This window comes from Pipistrellus kuhlii, unplaced genomic scaffold, assembly GCF_014108245.1.
Source record: "Pipistrellus kuhlii isolate mPipKuh1 unplaced genomic scaffold, mPipKuh1.p scaffold_m20_p_3, whole genome shotgun sequence".
Lineage (NCBI taxonomy): Eukaryota > Metazoa > Chordata > Mammalia > Chiroptera > Vespertilionidae > Pipistrellus > Pipistrellus kuhlii.
The window spans coordinates 161032484-161049205 of NW_023425529.1; the positions used below are offsets into that span (position 1 = coordinate 161032484).

Here is a 16722-nt window from a genome sequence, read left to right on the forward strand (position 1 = left end):
TCACCCACATTAGCTGCTGAAATGCAGGCAGCCATCTGGAGTAGAGGCCAGGGGACCTCATTGAAGCCTCAAGAGGTAAACCCCACAGGTGCAAATTGACACCTAGGAAAACAGTAGTTAATATGCGCTAGAATCCTGAGAAGGGGGAAGTGTTCAAGTAAATGTATGTCAAGCAGACAAATTTGGACTCCTCAAGAGGATCTGTCACATCAAACAGGAAATAGTTATAAATTACTTGTAATGGTAAAAATCTCGTCATTTATAACCTTTAAAGCAACGGGCTCATTTAACAAATCAGCTCATAGATCATAATCTAGGACAGTCAGCCTGAGTATTTATTTCACTCTTAATGTGCAGAAGTCAGGGCAAACCATGCATGATCCACAAAAGACCCCACAGTGTGCCGTCAGCTCTCAGAGAAATAGAATGAGCAAGAGAGATAACCGCCTCAGGCCCAGGGTGATGAATATGTCAAGATATGAAAACCCTTTCCGCTAAAAAGAAAATTAAGACATGATTGGAAATGTCATGCCTTGGGTAGTCTCATAATGAATAATTCCAAATAAATCCCACAATTATTCTGTTTATTTGTTTTACTTAGAAGCTATTTGAAGTCATTGGAGCTGAAAGAACATTTCAACATGCCAAGCGTATTTACCATATCTTGTAATCATCTTGCTAACCAGTTCACAGGCAACAATAATTGGAGTTCTGTGTTTATTTCAGAATCCTCAATATATATTGGCCACCGATAAGAAATCCAGCTCGGAGACACCGTTAAAGAGGCTGAAACGGCTCCATGAAAGTGTTCCAGGAGTACGGCTCAGGCAGATGAACACACAAAGCTCTCTGCATTATTTGAAGATTCAGTTTGAACTAGGTATTTATGACAGAAATGCTTAAAGAAGTGTGCACACACTGAATAAGTATTTGATGTTAATTGGTATGGGGTTGGAGGGTTCTGAAGAGAAGGAGAAGGAGCAAAGAACACAGCCACACACCAAACTAACCAATCACTGTATGTGAGAAAAAGCCCCAAGAGTGGGAATTGAGTATAGAGCTCACATTTACATAGTGTTGGCATCCTAAGCTACAAGAAAGGACAACATTGGGCTCCAGAAAGACGCTAACTCAGAGTTGCACTATATTCGCCTTCCTTTAACCTTCTCCCTGGCATCTCTGCACCTCCTTGTCTTCTCCCCAACCGAACTCAACCAATGCTTAGCTCTGCCAGGAAAAAGAAGTGCCGGGCGGCTGTGACAAGCTACAATGTAGACACCACCCATGAGTGTGGGCACAGGCTTGGACACACACATACATTCACATGTGCAGACACACACACACACACACACACACACACACACACACACACACACAGTACAGTTAGAAGGGCATGGCTATGACAGCAGCCACATTTAGAATCCCAAGGTCTGATGGTTGGTAACTTTTCCCACCTGCTTGCTTTTCCACATTCTGCCAACGTACACTTGTAGTGGGATGAGGCTCTGCCTCTGCCTGAATATATGAACTCAAACTAATTTTCAAAGAAAGCACAGAACTTAATCTTTAAAAGAAGTTAAATTTTAAAAATTAGCTTAAACTGGAAAGCAGTCACTGGTTCCTTGAATTTAACTACTTACTTTGCAATACCTGTTAATCTTTCTTTGGATTTAATCATCCTATATAATAAAGAGCTAATATGCTAATTAGATCAGACAGTAGAATGACCTTCCCACTTTCTGGAACAACCATCCAGGGCCATGAGGCAGCCAGGCTGTGAGGGCCAAGCCCCTTGCACAAATTTCATGCATCAGGCCTCTAGTGTTTTCATAATGATGGCTAGTTTCCATGGATTGATTGATTAGTGGTTGTCTGTGAGGGAAGAGGGTTTAGTGAAAGGTAAAGAGTTTAGATACTTTTCACATGGGTAAAAAATTTTTAATTCAGAAAGAAAAGCTGATTCTGGGAACCAAATTATCCAAATCAATCTCCAGTCTGGAGTATCAAAACCAAACCACACCAAAACAAGTCCATATTATGCAGTACTTTGGCAGACACCAAAAATGTCTGTGTTGCACATTGATTTTTTGAAATCTGTGTTAAGGTAGCCTAGATAATTTCTAGAAATGTTGGCAACCTACAATTTTAGCCTCAATTGCTAGATTATTACTGATGGGGGGAAAATTTTTCTTTTTTTATGAAATGAATGAATAATTATCTCAGTTCTATGCTTTTAAACTATGTATAAGCATACAGTATGTATTGTATGTGTTGACTATAGATTACAGTCATATGATACGTATATGAACATCACTGACTGTACTTACACAAACCTAGATGGTCTAAGTCTACTGTTGTAATTGTATGTGCTAAACTTTTATACAACTGGCAGTGCAGTACGTTTGTTTATACCAGCATCACTGCAAACACATAGTATGCATTAATTAATACAGCTATGAAATCATTAAGCAATAGGACTTTTTCAGCTCCATTATAATTTTAAGAGACCATGATAATTTTAAGTCAAATATGCACTCTGTCATTGATTGAAACATCATCATGCTGTGCATGACTATATCTTACATCTGTTAACTTTAAGCAAAGTTTATTTCTATAGAATAATGGGTAATTTTGAAAATATATTGGGGAAAATGTTACAAATTCATTATTCAATAACACAACTGTGCTGTATTACCTTGGTTCTAAGACAGGCATTTTTAGTTTTATCATCTCTGGAATCTAAATACACCATTATCATTAGTGACAACTTACAATTATAATTGGCAGAGGTCTTTTATAGTGCCAATAATAGCATATTAGGCTTGCTGAGAAAAAAGTGCCTATGTGTGATATAGTCTAGGGCAGTGGTCAGCAAACTCATTAGTCAACAGAGCCAAATATCAACAGTACAACGATTGAAATTTCTTTTGAGAGCCAAATTTTTTAAACTTAAACTTCTTCTAACACCACTTCTTCAAAATAAACTCACCCAGGCCGTGGTATTTTGTGGAAGAGCCACACTCAAGGGGCCAAAGAGCTGCATGTGGCTCACGAGCCGCAGTTTGCTGACCAAAGGTCTAGGGTGAAAAAAATATATATATGCCAAGGATCACCTATTCTTCCCTGATACTTCTTTATGTAGGAATTATAAATTAAATCCCCAAACTTCAGCATTGCTTTTTTTATTCTAAAACGTCTTGTGTTTATAATAAGTGCTTCATACTAGATTGCAGTGTGTATTTGACAGAGGGTTCCTATTGCTTTGTCCATCATCAACTGAAGAGTTACAAATGAAAACTCTATTTGACTCTCAAAGGATGAAGTAAGGAGACCAGTTTTCCAGTTAGTAGCAAAGCTGACGATGAGAAAAAAAAAAAAATCAAAGTTAGTACCAATAAATGGGATTTAGTCAGTATTTTAAATTTCAAGATGAGTATGCAAATGAGCAACAAAGTACTAAGCTACATTTGTGTTTGTTTCCTGGAAACTCGACAAGGCAATTATTGTAATGTAGAAAAATCTCTACCACAGACCCCTCAACCATGACACACAGTATTTCAGCCTGAATTCTTTTTATGTATATCCTCATAGCCAGAAATCTGGGAGAAGATTGTGGGCCAATTTTAAATATTAGGTCAGTTAGAGGTGATATGGGGACAGTAGACAGAAGAGAAATAATATTTTTAAATTTTTAAAAAATTAATAACATTTTCAGACAGGAAAAAAAAAAAGACATATTGGCTCAATGTTCCAACAAACTCCTGCCTCTTACCACAAGCTTGCTGGCTTGTGGGATACCCAGAAACATATGCACACACACATATTTAGCAAATATTTATATTCTTCTTTTTTTTCTGGCCAGGAAATCATTTAACAGCTGAGATTGGTATTGCTTCACTTTCAGCCCTCTGCTCTTTACCTCATCTCATTCTTCCTGGGAGCATTACCTCACCATCCTATATGTACAATTTAAAGGGAATTACCTATTACTTCAATTATTCATCCCTTATCAACTGATGTTACACTACAAGGATTTGCATTGAAAGGACACAAAGAAAGAGCAAGTCATGGCACATAGCCAAATAAAAGAGTAATGTTCTGGTGAATTTAGCTTAAATAATTTACTGCTATATAAAAGTGGAAGAGTGGAAGGTGAACCCTTTGACCAGTAAATCTCTCCTGCCCATGAAACCCTTATCTGGTCCCCTCCAACATATTCCACACGAGGAAGCCATCATCATTGGCTCTGGTTTGTTATTTGTAAACCTTGATCTTCTGCACTCGGTGTCCTAAATATGGATAATTAGCATCAGTTTATCACGCTTCTGCATATTTTCCCTTCTCTCCAAACATGCACGCTTCTATTGGCTGCCATTCTGCCACAGAAGATTATGGAGACAGATTGCAGAGAATGAATGTGCTAAACGAGATTAGGAAGGAATAGAAATAGCAACTTGGCCAATAAATTCCTCGTGAGAGCCTTATCATACAATTACATGTTGATTTGTTTCACACTCTCCCAGCCTCTTAATCCAGTGCCCCCACCATGAAGAAAATTTCACTAATTTCTGAATTACTGCATATCCTCCTGACTTGTTACTGAGAGTAGTTGGAAGGCGAAACACTGCTGAAAACAACGCATCAAACTTTATAATAAAAAATTAAACTTTAAATGTCAAAATGGGTGCTATGAATCTGGGATGTTTAAAGCATTTTAGCATCTATGAATGAATGCACAAAACCCTGGCACAGAGAGATATTTAACATCTCTTTAAGCACCAAATGCTCTCATTCGCCACTTTTGGGAGTCCAGAAATGTACGAAGGGGGGATTACCTTGCTCTTAAACAGAATTCTTTTTTTGTTATTTGTAACTATCTGATGTGTTTGAAAACAGGACAAAGTATTCAATTATTTTTTATTATTATCACTGACAACAGTCATGGTGCCCCTGAGTACTTCCTGGCAATACCACTTGACCTCTTTGAATACAGAGTCTTCCTCACTCAAAACAACTGTTTGAGATGTTATAACTTCTTGTATCAACTAAACTCTTGTCTGCGCCTGGTCACCATAAAACACTGTAATAGGGCGCCCACCGGAGGAGTGCTCCTTTGCCTGTTAATGTTACTCTCCCCAGGGCTTTATAATAAGTCAGGTATTTGAAGAAGCCTATTAAGCCTTCCATCCACCAGGGGACTATTTTTAGCACGGAGCAGCAGTCAGGCATTATGTTGCACCCACAAAAGCAAGGTGCTAGGGCAGGAGAAAGCCCTGCCTTCAGAACGGAGGTGATGTTTACTGGAAGGAATGGAAATTAGATCAAATCTTAAAAAGGATATGTTTGTGCTCTCCGAAGAGCAAAGGCTTCCAACTCACGGTGGGAAGAATTAATTAGCTAAAGGAATTCACGGCAATTGTAAAGAGAGCTTTTATGCATAGATCATGATGTCGCCCTCACTTTCTTTTCTCCAAGTCATGTCTACTAGGAGTCGCAGAAGAGAGAGCCTATAATTTGGAGAAAGGATTCCAAATTTCAGATCTGCTTCCTGGCTCTGTGTTCAGAGAAACAACTGGACAATATTCATTCAACAAGTCTGTACTGGGTGTCTCCCATGTGCCAGGCCCTGTTCTGAAACGGTGGGGTGTACCAACACAAAGAAAGAGCCCCTCCCTGGATGAGCTGACAGTTACAGGATGCTGATATGTCCTGACTAATGTTGCTGAGTGTGAGCTTGCCTTTTGTAAGCTGGCTGACCTATTGGCTCCAAGCGACTTCCTTATCCTGGAATTTCCTTCCTTCCATTTACCTTGACAGGGTGAAAGGGATCAAGGAGCCTGGAAGGAAGCTCAGGGAGGGACTTGTCTGCGGGACCTAGATTCTACATGGGCAAGTGGTGGCTCAGAGAACACTTGTGTTTCTAGAACTGCAGCCAGGAGCACATGCCGCAGGGAGGGGCAGCCACAGTTCCAAATCCTCCTCAAGTCCTACAGTCATCTGTCCGGAAAATAACAAATCATCTTATATGTGTTAGCAGTTCTACATTTCCTGCATCCTCCTCTGCTCCAAAGCCACTGAAATCCAAGGCACCTGTTATTGGGGACACGGGTCATGTTGAATGGGGTGAAGGTAACCTAGAGAAGGGATAGAACTGGTTTATTGTTTGTTCCCTAGAGGAAATGTTTTTGAGGGCTTTCTGGTGCAAATTTGGTGGATTTTTTTAGGTTTGGCTTCATCTGACTCCTCCGAGAAACTAAGGTGCACAACTAGAGATGGGACAGGAAGTCTCCCGACAGGAGTCTTACTGGGTGGACTTGGAAATCAGCTTCCAGAGATGGGAGGGCCTCACGCTGAAAAATGGAAAACAGATGAGGGGTTATTGATAACCGTCCTTCTCTCTTCTGTGTCATATTTCCTAAATTAGTGAGCTACGTTTGGATGGGGGGGGGGGAAACAGTGAGAGGGAGCCGTTTGCCATTAATCTGGGAACAAACGACTAACCTCGGTGACTGGTATTTTCGCCTTTCTTCTCTCACTTTTCTCAGTGTGGGGAAGCGGCGCAGCCCGCGCGGAGCGATTGTGAGGGGCTCTGCTGGAATTTGGCAGCGCGGAGGCTTGGAGAGCAGCCCCATGCTGGCTCCTATTCAGCGGGCCAGTTTTCCTCGAGCTTTGGAAGTTTCACTCAGCCGTGCACTCAATGGCTTCACAAAGCTGATTACAAGCTTCAGCGCATTCCTGAAGGAGCCAAAAGCAACGCAGGTGCAAACGAGCCGAGGGAGCCCCTTATCCCGGTGACAGAATGGGACAAGCTGGGAAAGGCTTGGACCACACAAATCCAAGCTCACCAGGCAGCAGAAAGCCTGCCTTGGGAACCGGGGGTCATTATCCGTCCTATTCAGCGGGGCTCGGGACCCTTAGGGCCCCCGGGGAGGCTGGCCCGCGTGGGAGCGCCAGCGCTCCTCTGTGGGAGTGGAGACCTCGCGGGGCCCTGGCAGCCAGGCTGGGGCGATGGACCGCGGCTTGTGCGTTCGCACCCACCCACAGCGCCGGTGGAATCCGTGCTCCGACGGACCGTGTGAACACTAAAAGGGACACGGGAGACAGGAGTGTGCGGGAGGCAACCCCGTGCGTGGACGGTGCGCAACGTTTGCTCATCCCAGTTCAAGCTGCACCGCCCTGCGCTTCTCCAACCTGAAGCTGCATGTCCGCTTTGGTTCCCCGGAGCCACCGCCAAACACTCTGCTCTGAGAGTCCTTCAGTGTCTTTTCTCCCCCAGCCCGCCTTTCCCCTCCGTCCTCTTGGCAACGGGGCCCCGTGGAGGGCGACCGGGCGCGGTGCATGGGGACCGACAGTGACCACGTGCGGTGATTCGGGCCGGCGGGTGGGTCCCTGGGCCGCGCAGTCGAAGCGCGCGGACTCCATCGCTGCGCATCTCATCCCGCGGCGAGGGGGAGGGCCGGTACACTAAGAAGAGAGAATGAATGACGGCTCCTGCTTGGGCTCAAAGACCGAAACCGGGGGGCTGTGGGGGGCGGAGAGAGGAGGGCAGCGCTGCGGGTAGTGCGCGGGAGGATGGTAGGCGGGGGGTGGAACGGAGCTGGCGCGCGCGGGGGTGGAGGTGGGGGGGTCTCCTGGGGCGTTCAGAGTCCGACCAGCGCGGCCTCGAGTCCCCGCGTGGGGCCGGGCCTGCGTGGGGCCGGGCCTGGGCCTCGCCGGGGCGGGCGCGCTCCCGGCCCCTCGCCCCGCCGGCCGAGCGCTCTGCCCCGCTGCCCCCGGGGGTCCCCGCGGGCAGGGCGCGGGCGGGCTGGGCGCGCACGCCGACACTCTTTTGTCTGATAACTAATTTGAGTTAATGCGATCTTTATGTAAAGCTAACAGCGGATAATTGTCTATTTTCTCGCCAACAATCTCCATCACAATCACTTATATGGAAACCTGCAGCTGGATTAATCGTTATATTTTCCCCGAGATGTGCGTCCCTGTGATTCTCAGGGAACGCGTGTGGGGACCTAGAGACGCCTCCCCCGCGCTGACGGGGTGGGTTGCAGACCTGCCTGGTGATGATTGCTCCCCCCGGACCCGGTGTGTGTCCGGGGTTTGGTGCACGCGTGCAGGGTTGTAGGGAACCCTTTCCAGGACTAGCCTTTGTTCGGGTGGGTGTTGTAGGGGGTGCCGGAGGCGGAGGGGGCGGGAGGAGGACAAGGGTGATGAGGCTGGATGGAAGAAGAAAGGGCCAGGAGGAGGATGAGGAGGGCCGGGCGCAGCCCACGTCTAGCGGGGCCTGAGCAGGCCTTCAGGCTCACGGTGACGCGGCCTCTGCCTCCGGGCCCACCCTGCCAAGTGTCAGAATCAAGTCTTTTGACCTGGGGGAAAGGATGACCTCCCCCCACCCCCACCCCCTTCTGCAGGAAAGGTGCTCCCTTTCCTAAGCTGGGTTCCTCTAGCTCACATGTGTCAAACACAAGGCCCACGGGCCAAATCCGTCCCGCCAGGCCTTGCACTGTGGCCTGCACCGCGCTGTCATCACTGCACTCCGCTGCGTTTCCATCACAATGACAGTTTATGACTGTTCAGTAAACCATTCGGCCCGCGATTTAGGCTGGATTTTAGATTTTGGCCCCTTCTCTGATTGAGTTCGACACCCCTACTCTAGCTCCAAACCCTGCCCCACCCACCCGTTCCCGCCTTAGGCCCCTCCCCCAAGATTCCCATGATTTCGAGGACTCCCAACTCAGCAAATCCTTGGCATTATTTATTCTCCGGGTGATGGAAATCCCCAAGAGAGCAAGCCTGGGTATGGAAACACGTCCCAGTGCCGCAGTCCCCAACGGCGCTCCAGTGTTAGGGGTAAAACAAGAACGATGGCAGATGGAATTGAGGGGGGGGGGGACGGGGGGGGGCGGGAAAGGCACTTGTATGGCAAAGATTGGTGTCTTCCTGAGCTGAAGTCAAAACAGGAGTGTCAGGTAAAAACCCGCGTGGCCGTGGGTGGAGGCCTGCGCCTTCGCGGTGCGCAGTGAGGCGTGAAGCGATGGACTTGCTGCGGCCAAGAATTACGAGTGGCCGGTCACTTGGAACTAAACTATTAGAGTTCATTTACTTCTGCAAACTCGGATTTGCCAGCCAAGGGACCACCACCTCCACCACCACTTTTCAACGTTTCTGAAAAAAAAACCAAACGAAAAAAAAACAGTAAATCCAGGCTCAATTCGTGACAGCTCTTGGCCCCAGAGAAGGGAGCTATTTGTGTCCCCTTTGGCAAGTAGCACTCAAGCTTCCCAAGAGTGAAAGGACACAGCGGCATAAAATGCCACGAAAGGACTGGACTTTTTACATCAAGCAGGACCCCCAGTGACCCCTCCCCCCAAAAAGAGAGGGCATTGTAAATTCCCCTGTTGAAATCTCTCAGCCTTCCATTTTCCCCTCCAGCAAACCCGATGAGGTCTTCCAAAGCAACCGGGCTGCTAAATCCACCCTCGGAAGTCAGCTTGCCCGGGGGGCCCTCGCCGCCTATCCCAGGGCCGCTTGCTTTTTTTTTTTTTTTTTTTTTTCTGTGGCATTCTGGAATCATCCCACTTCGTCTCTCACCTGAACCTTGTCATCTCGGCCATCTTGGAGTGATCTGCGAACAATGCCGGGCCCCGCGCCGGGCCCGCTGGTCAATCAGGCAGAACAGACTATGCAAATGGGTCGGAGAGGCGCAGCGCCGCGAACACTGGCGCCCATTGTCTTGGGGATTTCAAAGCGCGGAGCAGCTGCGCGGGCTCGTCGCCTCGGACCCTCGGTTGCCACACTCATGTCATCATCGCAAAACATCAGATTTTTTGAAAACGACGCGATCCGAATTCATTAGCAGCCTCGGGCAAAAGGTTTCTCTTTCCCCGTGACAAGTTTCAAACTTCAGATCCCCTTCTGCTGAGAGGGCGAAAGGGGCGGGGGTTGGGGGGATGGTGGAGGATTTTGCAAAGTGACAACCGCTATGATGATCCATAATTTCCTCCTCTTTCTGGCGGATTCAGACATTTTAAAAACCCGGTCCTTGTGGGGGGAGGGAGGGGTTCTGAGTTCAGACCCTCTGACCTACAAGCCACGCTGAAATGTTGATGTTTTCGCGTTTAACACAGACACCGCCTTCTGCTTGTATAATAATGCCAGCGAGGTATGTTCAAGGTGTTTTCTTTAGGTTGAATTCAAAACAACCCGTGTTGGAGCAACTGTGCGCCCAAAAGCAAGCAGGTTAGTTAGTTACACAGGAAAGGACCTTCCCCAGCGGCGCCGTGACAGATGCCTGGCCAACTTCGAGTGCCCACCTTGCCCTGCATCTCAGTGATTCTGTCATTGTTCTCCCGATTGCTGAGATTAGGAATCTTCTCCCTCTCCATCGCCTCGCCCACCCCCAGCTGCCAGGATGGTCTCGTTTTTTTTTTGTTTTGTTTTTTTGTTGTTGTTGTTGTTTGTTTTGTTTTTCTTCTAGAAACAAGTAGCAGGAGGGATCTGTTAGGCGCTGGCGGCGGGCGGCCCATGAGGTGGGTGCTAAGGGCCCGGGTGCGGGTGGGGAATGTGTTGGGTTCCAGCGGACCTGCACCTGCGGACACTGGACCCTGTGGCCCCATCCGGTCCGAGACACCCAAGGCCGGGAGGAGCTTTGATTTCCAGTCTTCTGGGCGCCCCAGGGCTCCAGAGTAGGCAGCTTTCCCTTCCTATCCATCTTGTGTGTCCCCCAGGCCCACCCATCTGAGTTAACGAGTTCTTCCTCTGCTTTTTTACAGGATCCCTGTGCTCTGTTCTCTCCCCACCTCATCCGTGGGCCGGAACATTTTTCCAGGAAAAGGTAGTCAACACGGAGAAAGCCACCACGCCAATTTCTAGCCCGGAGATGAAAAAGTAAAGATTGAGGTTGAAGGCGGCAAAGGGCTGGCTGGGTCCTCCCCTTCCAGTCTGGCACGTGACCTCCCTCCCCCGCCCCCTGCCTCTCAAGATGCCTGCAGGCCCCTCAACAAACTGGAGTAGGATTTGGGAGAAGAGTGCAACCGAATAATGTTTTTGTAGAGACATCCAGGAGAACAGAGACATCCTTGGATAAAAGGCCCCATTGGCTGTGTCTTGCTTAGTTGGGGGTGAGGGAAAGCTCTTTGTAGATAGGACACCTTTGGAGGAAGTGAACTAGCACAGTCCCTGGAAATGTGTATAATTTGGACCCCAAAGCTCCAGGGAGTCACAGGTCATGCCCTGTGGTTGCTCTTGGAAGTCTGTGTGTCTACTACCCTCCAGGCTGGGCCTGGGCCCAGAGCCCCTCCAGGTGTCCTTGCTCTGCCTGCCCACTTCCTGCTCAGGCAAAGCCACCCACGGCTGGTGCGGGGCTGAAGGCAGAGGCGAGCTTTCTGGAGGTCCTGACTATGGGGAGGCGCGAAGGATGATGTGAGTTTCAGGGAGATGGTGTTTTGCCGGGTTGGTTCATCTGTTTCCCAAAGTGTGGTACGCGTACCCCCAGGGTACAGGAAGAGTTTGGTGGGGGTACGTGTTGCACCGGAGTTCGGTGGGGATATGCACTGCACCGTGCTTAGCTGCGCCTAATACATCCATTTTTTTTTTTGACGAGGGTTATTCAGCACTATGAAAATTATAGAAGGGGTACACATATGTCAAAAGTTTGGGAAACACTGCTCTAGGGTATGGACACTGCCTACTGCATTGTGCGTTTTCAAAATGTGCTGAAGCACTGAAGAGAGTGGGGCTGGTGGCTGTGGAAAGTCTTAATGGCCAAGGTGGACCTTCCTTGCAGAGGTCGCTCAGGGGGCCCACTCAGGTTGGGCCAGGGCTCTGGTGGATAACAGGATCTGGTGAGTCCACTCTTGCCCTTGCCTCTCTCTCTTCTCACACATTCATTCTCACACATGCCACACATTCTTATGCACTCATACACCCACAAAACACAGGCACTATACACTCATACATAAAAATTCCTGGGATCTCACACACAGAGCCACACAAGTTCACTCTCACACATCACACACACACACACACACACACACACTCACACAATCACTCCTCTGGGGTTCTGAACTCACTAGCTGACTGAGTACTGGGGTTGGCTTATGCATGAGCATCTGCATAAGCATCCTCATGGGAAGAGAAATCAAAAGGCTGGGAAGAATACTCTGTTAGGTACACACAGGGATGTGTGCACAAATCCTTACAGGAATTCAACAAATACAGCAAAAAAGTGATATTGAAGGATAAGGGCAGTTTATCTCCGAACCTTATCTTCTGAGCTCTCAAAGAGTGAGCTTGCCAGTGGATGGAATTATCACATTGAATCCAACACTTCCAGGTTCCTACTTTCTCCCAGGATAGTTTCCTTGGCTGCCCACTGAGACTTCTGTTATCCACTGTGGCAGCCACTAGCCATGTGGGGCTGCTGAGCATCTACAGTCCAGCCAGTCAGAATGGAGAAGTGTGCATGAGTGTATACAACACACACCACATTTCAAAGATGCCATGTGCAAGAAAGCATGTAAAATACCCGATTCATCATTTTTAAAATATTGATGTCAGGTTGAAAGGATTGCAGTTTTGATATATTGGCTACAATAAAATAGATTCTTGAAATGAATTTCACTTGCTCCTTTTTGTGTTTTAAAACTGCATCTATTGGGAATTTAAAGTGACTATGTGGCCCACGGATCCTCCAGGAAATGAAAGAGGAAAAGCAAAAATGTAGAAAATGCTGAGTTTGTGTTTTAGCAGGAGGGGATACAGACCCGGCCTGGGTTAAAGTTGCTTTTATAACATACTATATTATCAAAGCTTCCTTTCTTTCTTGAGAATGCATGGTGGTGGGTGGAGGGCATCCCACATTGTACTTTATTACTTGATTCATTTTCTTTTCATTTTAACTTTAATTTCATCTAATTACTGTATTGTGATCTCAGTCAGCAATCTTAAATGAACTCTCAAGTAACTTTTGAAGAATCTTGCTACAACTGTTGGATAATGATGAGATGTAAATTACTACAGGTTATTGTGTAATGTCTACCCAGGGCTGGAGCAAACCCTTTCCTGTTATTTTCAAAGTTCAGGTCAGCATTTTGGTAATTTTCTGCTTTATTTTTTTCTCCTACAAGGTTAGCAACATTGCTCACCACCATCACTACAACTCTAAACAAAACAAAACAAAAAGCTTAAGGAAGAATTTATGTCCTGTGAAAATGCTTTCTACTAAGCAAGAATGGAATTTCTTCCATATTTCCCCCTATAATTGATTCATAATTTTAGAAACCTAAGAAGTCATATCTTGATCAAGAAGATTACAATAAAATGTATTTGTAGCCTTTTTGTGTTTAAAAAATATATTTAAAAGTAGTCTACAGTAATATTTTAGAGATAAGATTTTTAGCAGTAAATTATAAAACTTATATTTCATTTTTGATGATAGCAAGAAAGGAAAGATTGCTCTAAGAATATTGTTTTTAATAAACTCAGTATAGCTTACAACATGAAAATTCTGCATGCATATATATTTGACATATATACCTTGAATTTTTATATATGTATGTTGAAGGCTTACATAATTAATGAAAAAATTCAGCAAAAATGTGAGGTGAGTCTGTTTTGCCAATAAATTGGGAGTATCTCAGACATACTTTTGATAAAATTAAAAAATTATTTATGTCATAAAGGAAAATCTGTTGTTCATTACTAGTATGTTCATTTATGGTTCAATTTTTTACTAAATTTAAGGGGAAAAGAAAATATTGTAGAATTAGAGGAATGATCAAGATTTTATGAGTAAGCTAATTCAAAAGTTTTATTCTTTGTAGTAATGTAGAAAATATCACCATTGTGTCGAAACCGGTTTGGCTCAGTGGTAGAGCGTCGGTCTGCGGACTGAAGGGTCCCGGGTTTGATTCCGGTCAAGGGCATGTACATTGGTTGCGGGCGCATCCCCAGTGGGGGGTGTGCAAGAGGCAGCTGGTCGATGTTTCTCTCTCATCGACGTTTCTGTCTCTCTATCTCCCTTCCTCTCTGTAAAAAATCAATAAAATATATTTTTTTTTAAAAAGAAAATATCACCATTGTCATGAGAAGCTTCTGCTCAATTAGTAAAAAAATAATAATAAATATTTTATACTTTAATCAAACTACCTGTTTTTTTAAGAGTTTCCAAGGGATGCTCCGTGTCTGCCCAGGACAAGAGTTTCCAAGGGAATAACAACAAAAAGAAATTAACATATATCCTGCTGAAGAGTCATTTGTATACCGTTAGAAACTCAAGTAATCTCACTTTGGGTGAACAGGATGGCATATTTAATAGCATAACAAGGTTATTTACTTTTGTGATGACTCATGTTGGCTCATATTCAGCTCACTGAGATAACTAAAGGAAAAAACACTGCAAGAATTTAGCCACTTACTGTCAATCTGCTCTTTTACTTTTCAATAATCATCTTGAAGCAAAAGAACAATAACAATAAAGATGGTAAAAAGGCGTAGAGAAGAGGAAACCCAACACATAGCACCCAGACTAGCAGTATGTAAATGCTACATGCCAGCCATGTTCCCAGTTAAGTTATTCTTGGGTATATTTAATATATAGCCTCATTGGCTTTATCATGTTGTAAAATTAGAGAGATACTCATTGGCTTTCTGTTTTTCTTTCTTTTTTTTCTTTTTTTTCTTTTTTTTCCTGAAAGACTATAATGGTCACACACTTTCAAATATTCACAGACCAGATATTCTGGATAAATAATCTAAGATTAACTAAATTAGGTTAATGTTCATACTGGGCCAGTGAGATATTTCCCTTGTGGTGACATTATCTGGTGTCAGCTACATTGATTGAAAAAGCACTATAGACCAAAAAAAAAGTGTTATTGCAAGATTTCTCAAAAACAGATAAGAAAGCAAAGAAGCCCTCTGGTAAATGAGGAATCTTATCTAGATTTTAATATGTCTGTAAGCAAATTTGTAAATGTTTTTGCAAGATAGACCACTTTATGGGAAAGCAGATGTTTCTAAAGTTTCTAGAATTCTAAGCCAGTCACTATAGTTTCTTTATCCATCCATTGATGGTGGGGGTCTTTTTGCTTTTCCTCAAGATACATTTCAGAGAATGGCTGAAATAGCATCAAATTCAGAGCACAATGTCTGGACTGTTTGACGCATTCTAGGATGGATAGATTCCCAACAGCCCAATGCTTGGATACTATCATTTGAGGGCACCTTCCTGCTTATCCATATACGGTTTCTATATAACTTTATGATTGTTTCTTTCTTCCTGAAAACTGCTATTAATACTGATGAAATTCCTTATAACAGGACCAAAACATCAGGGGTTCAAAAAGATGGTACTTGAGACATTTATATATTTGCTGAAGTCAGCATAATTTGGTTTGCTTTCATTAGCTAGCCTCTCGCCTTTTCACAGGTGAGCAAGTAAATGTTCAATTTGTCTATCCTTTTGATCATCATCTCTTATCAATGTTCACTGAATTGTTTTTTCATTACCATTGTTATCTACTTACTAGTGGCCCAGTGAACGAAGCTTGTCCAAGGGGGTGGGGGGGGGGGTGTCTCTTAGCCCGACCTGCACCCTCTCCAATCTGGGACCCCCTCAGGAGTTGTCCGACTGCTGGCCTAGATCGGGCCTAAACCTGCAGTCGGATATTCCTCTCACAATCTGGGACTGCTGGCTCCTAACCACTTACTTGCCTGCCTGATCCCCTTAACCACTCTGCCTGCTGGCCTGATCACCCCCAACTACCCCCCTTCCAACCTGCTCATCCCAATGCCCTCACCCGACCAGCCTGATAACCCCCAACTGGCGCCCCCACCAGCCTGATCACCCCCAACTGCCCTCCTCTCCTGGCCTGATAGCCTCTAACAGCCTCTGCCTCAGCCCACCACTATGACTTTTCCGGAAGAACATCCATTAGGTCTCCGGGAAGCTCTCCAGGTCTAATTAGCGTATTACCCTTTTATTAGTAGATATTATCACAAAAGATATTTAATAAGTTGGCAATTTGAAATAATTACTAGAATGGCTGTTATGAAATATATTTCAAAAATAAAGGCTAATTCAGCAACTAGAGGATGCCATCCCATTTTAAAGTTACTAGATTTACAACATATTTCTGAAGGGCAATAACTGGGATAGTCCTGCCCTAGCTGGTTTCTCAGTGGTTAGAGCATCGGCCTGAGAACAGAAGGGTTAAGGTTTGATTTCCTGTCAAAAGCATGTACCTCATTTGCAGGTTCTATTCCTGGCCCTACTCAGGGTGCATTTGGGAGGCTACCAATGTATTGTACTAGTTCAAATATTGCTAGTGCAGAGATAGAAACTCTGGAAAAATAGCTGCCAAACCAGAAATAGAAAAGCTAAATAAATTGAAGTTTGAGGTCTGGAATAAAGAATTTTTTTAATTTAAAATACTAAATTTCATGTGAAAATGAGGGAGTGAATGTCACCTACCTCTGCTCTCAGGTCTGCTGTGAACATCAGGGGCCAACTGATGTTCTCCCCTTCCCCCAGACATGTTCTGGTCCCCAAGGCCTTATATATTGATTCTAGAGAGAGAGGAAAGGAGAAGGAGAGAGAGAGAGAGAGAGAGAGAGAGAGAGAGAGAGAGAGAGAGAGAGAGAGAGAAACGTTGATGTGAGAGAGAAACATAGATAGGTTGCCTCCTGACTGGGAATTGAACCCCCAACCTGGGTGTCTGCCCT

The 16722-nt window shown here is 45.1% G+C and overlaps 1 long non-coding RNA gene across 1 annotated transcript; it reads left to right on the plus strand.

Annotated features, from left to right (window-relative positions):
* The first annotated feature begins 703 nt into the window (after window positions 1-703).
* On the plus strand, window positions 704-10905 carry LOC123653273. The gene is made up of 3 exons (XR_006742984.1): window positions 704-880; window positions 10184-10236; window positions 10770-10905. It is a non-coding gene; the product is annotated as an uncharacterized LOC123653273 (long non-coding RNA).
* The last annotated feature ends 5817 nt before the right edge of the window (window positions 10906-16722 follow it).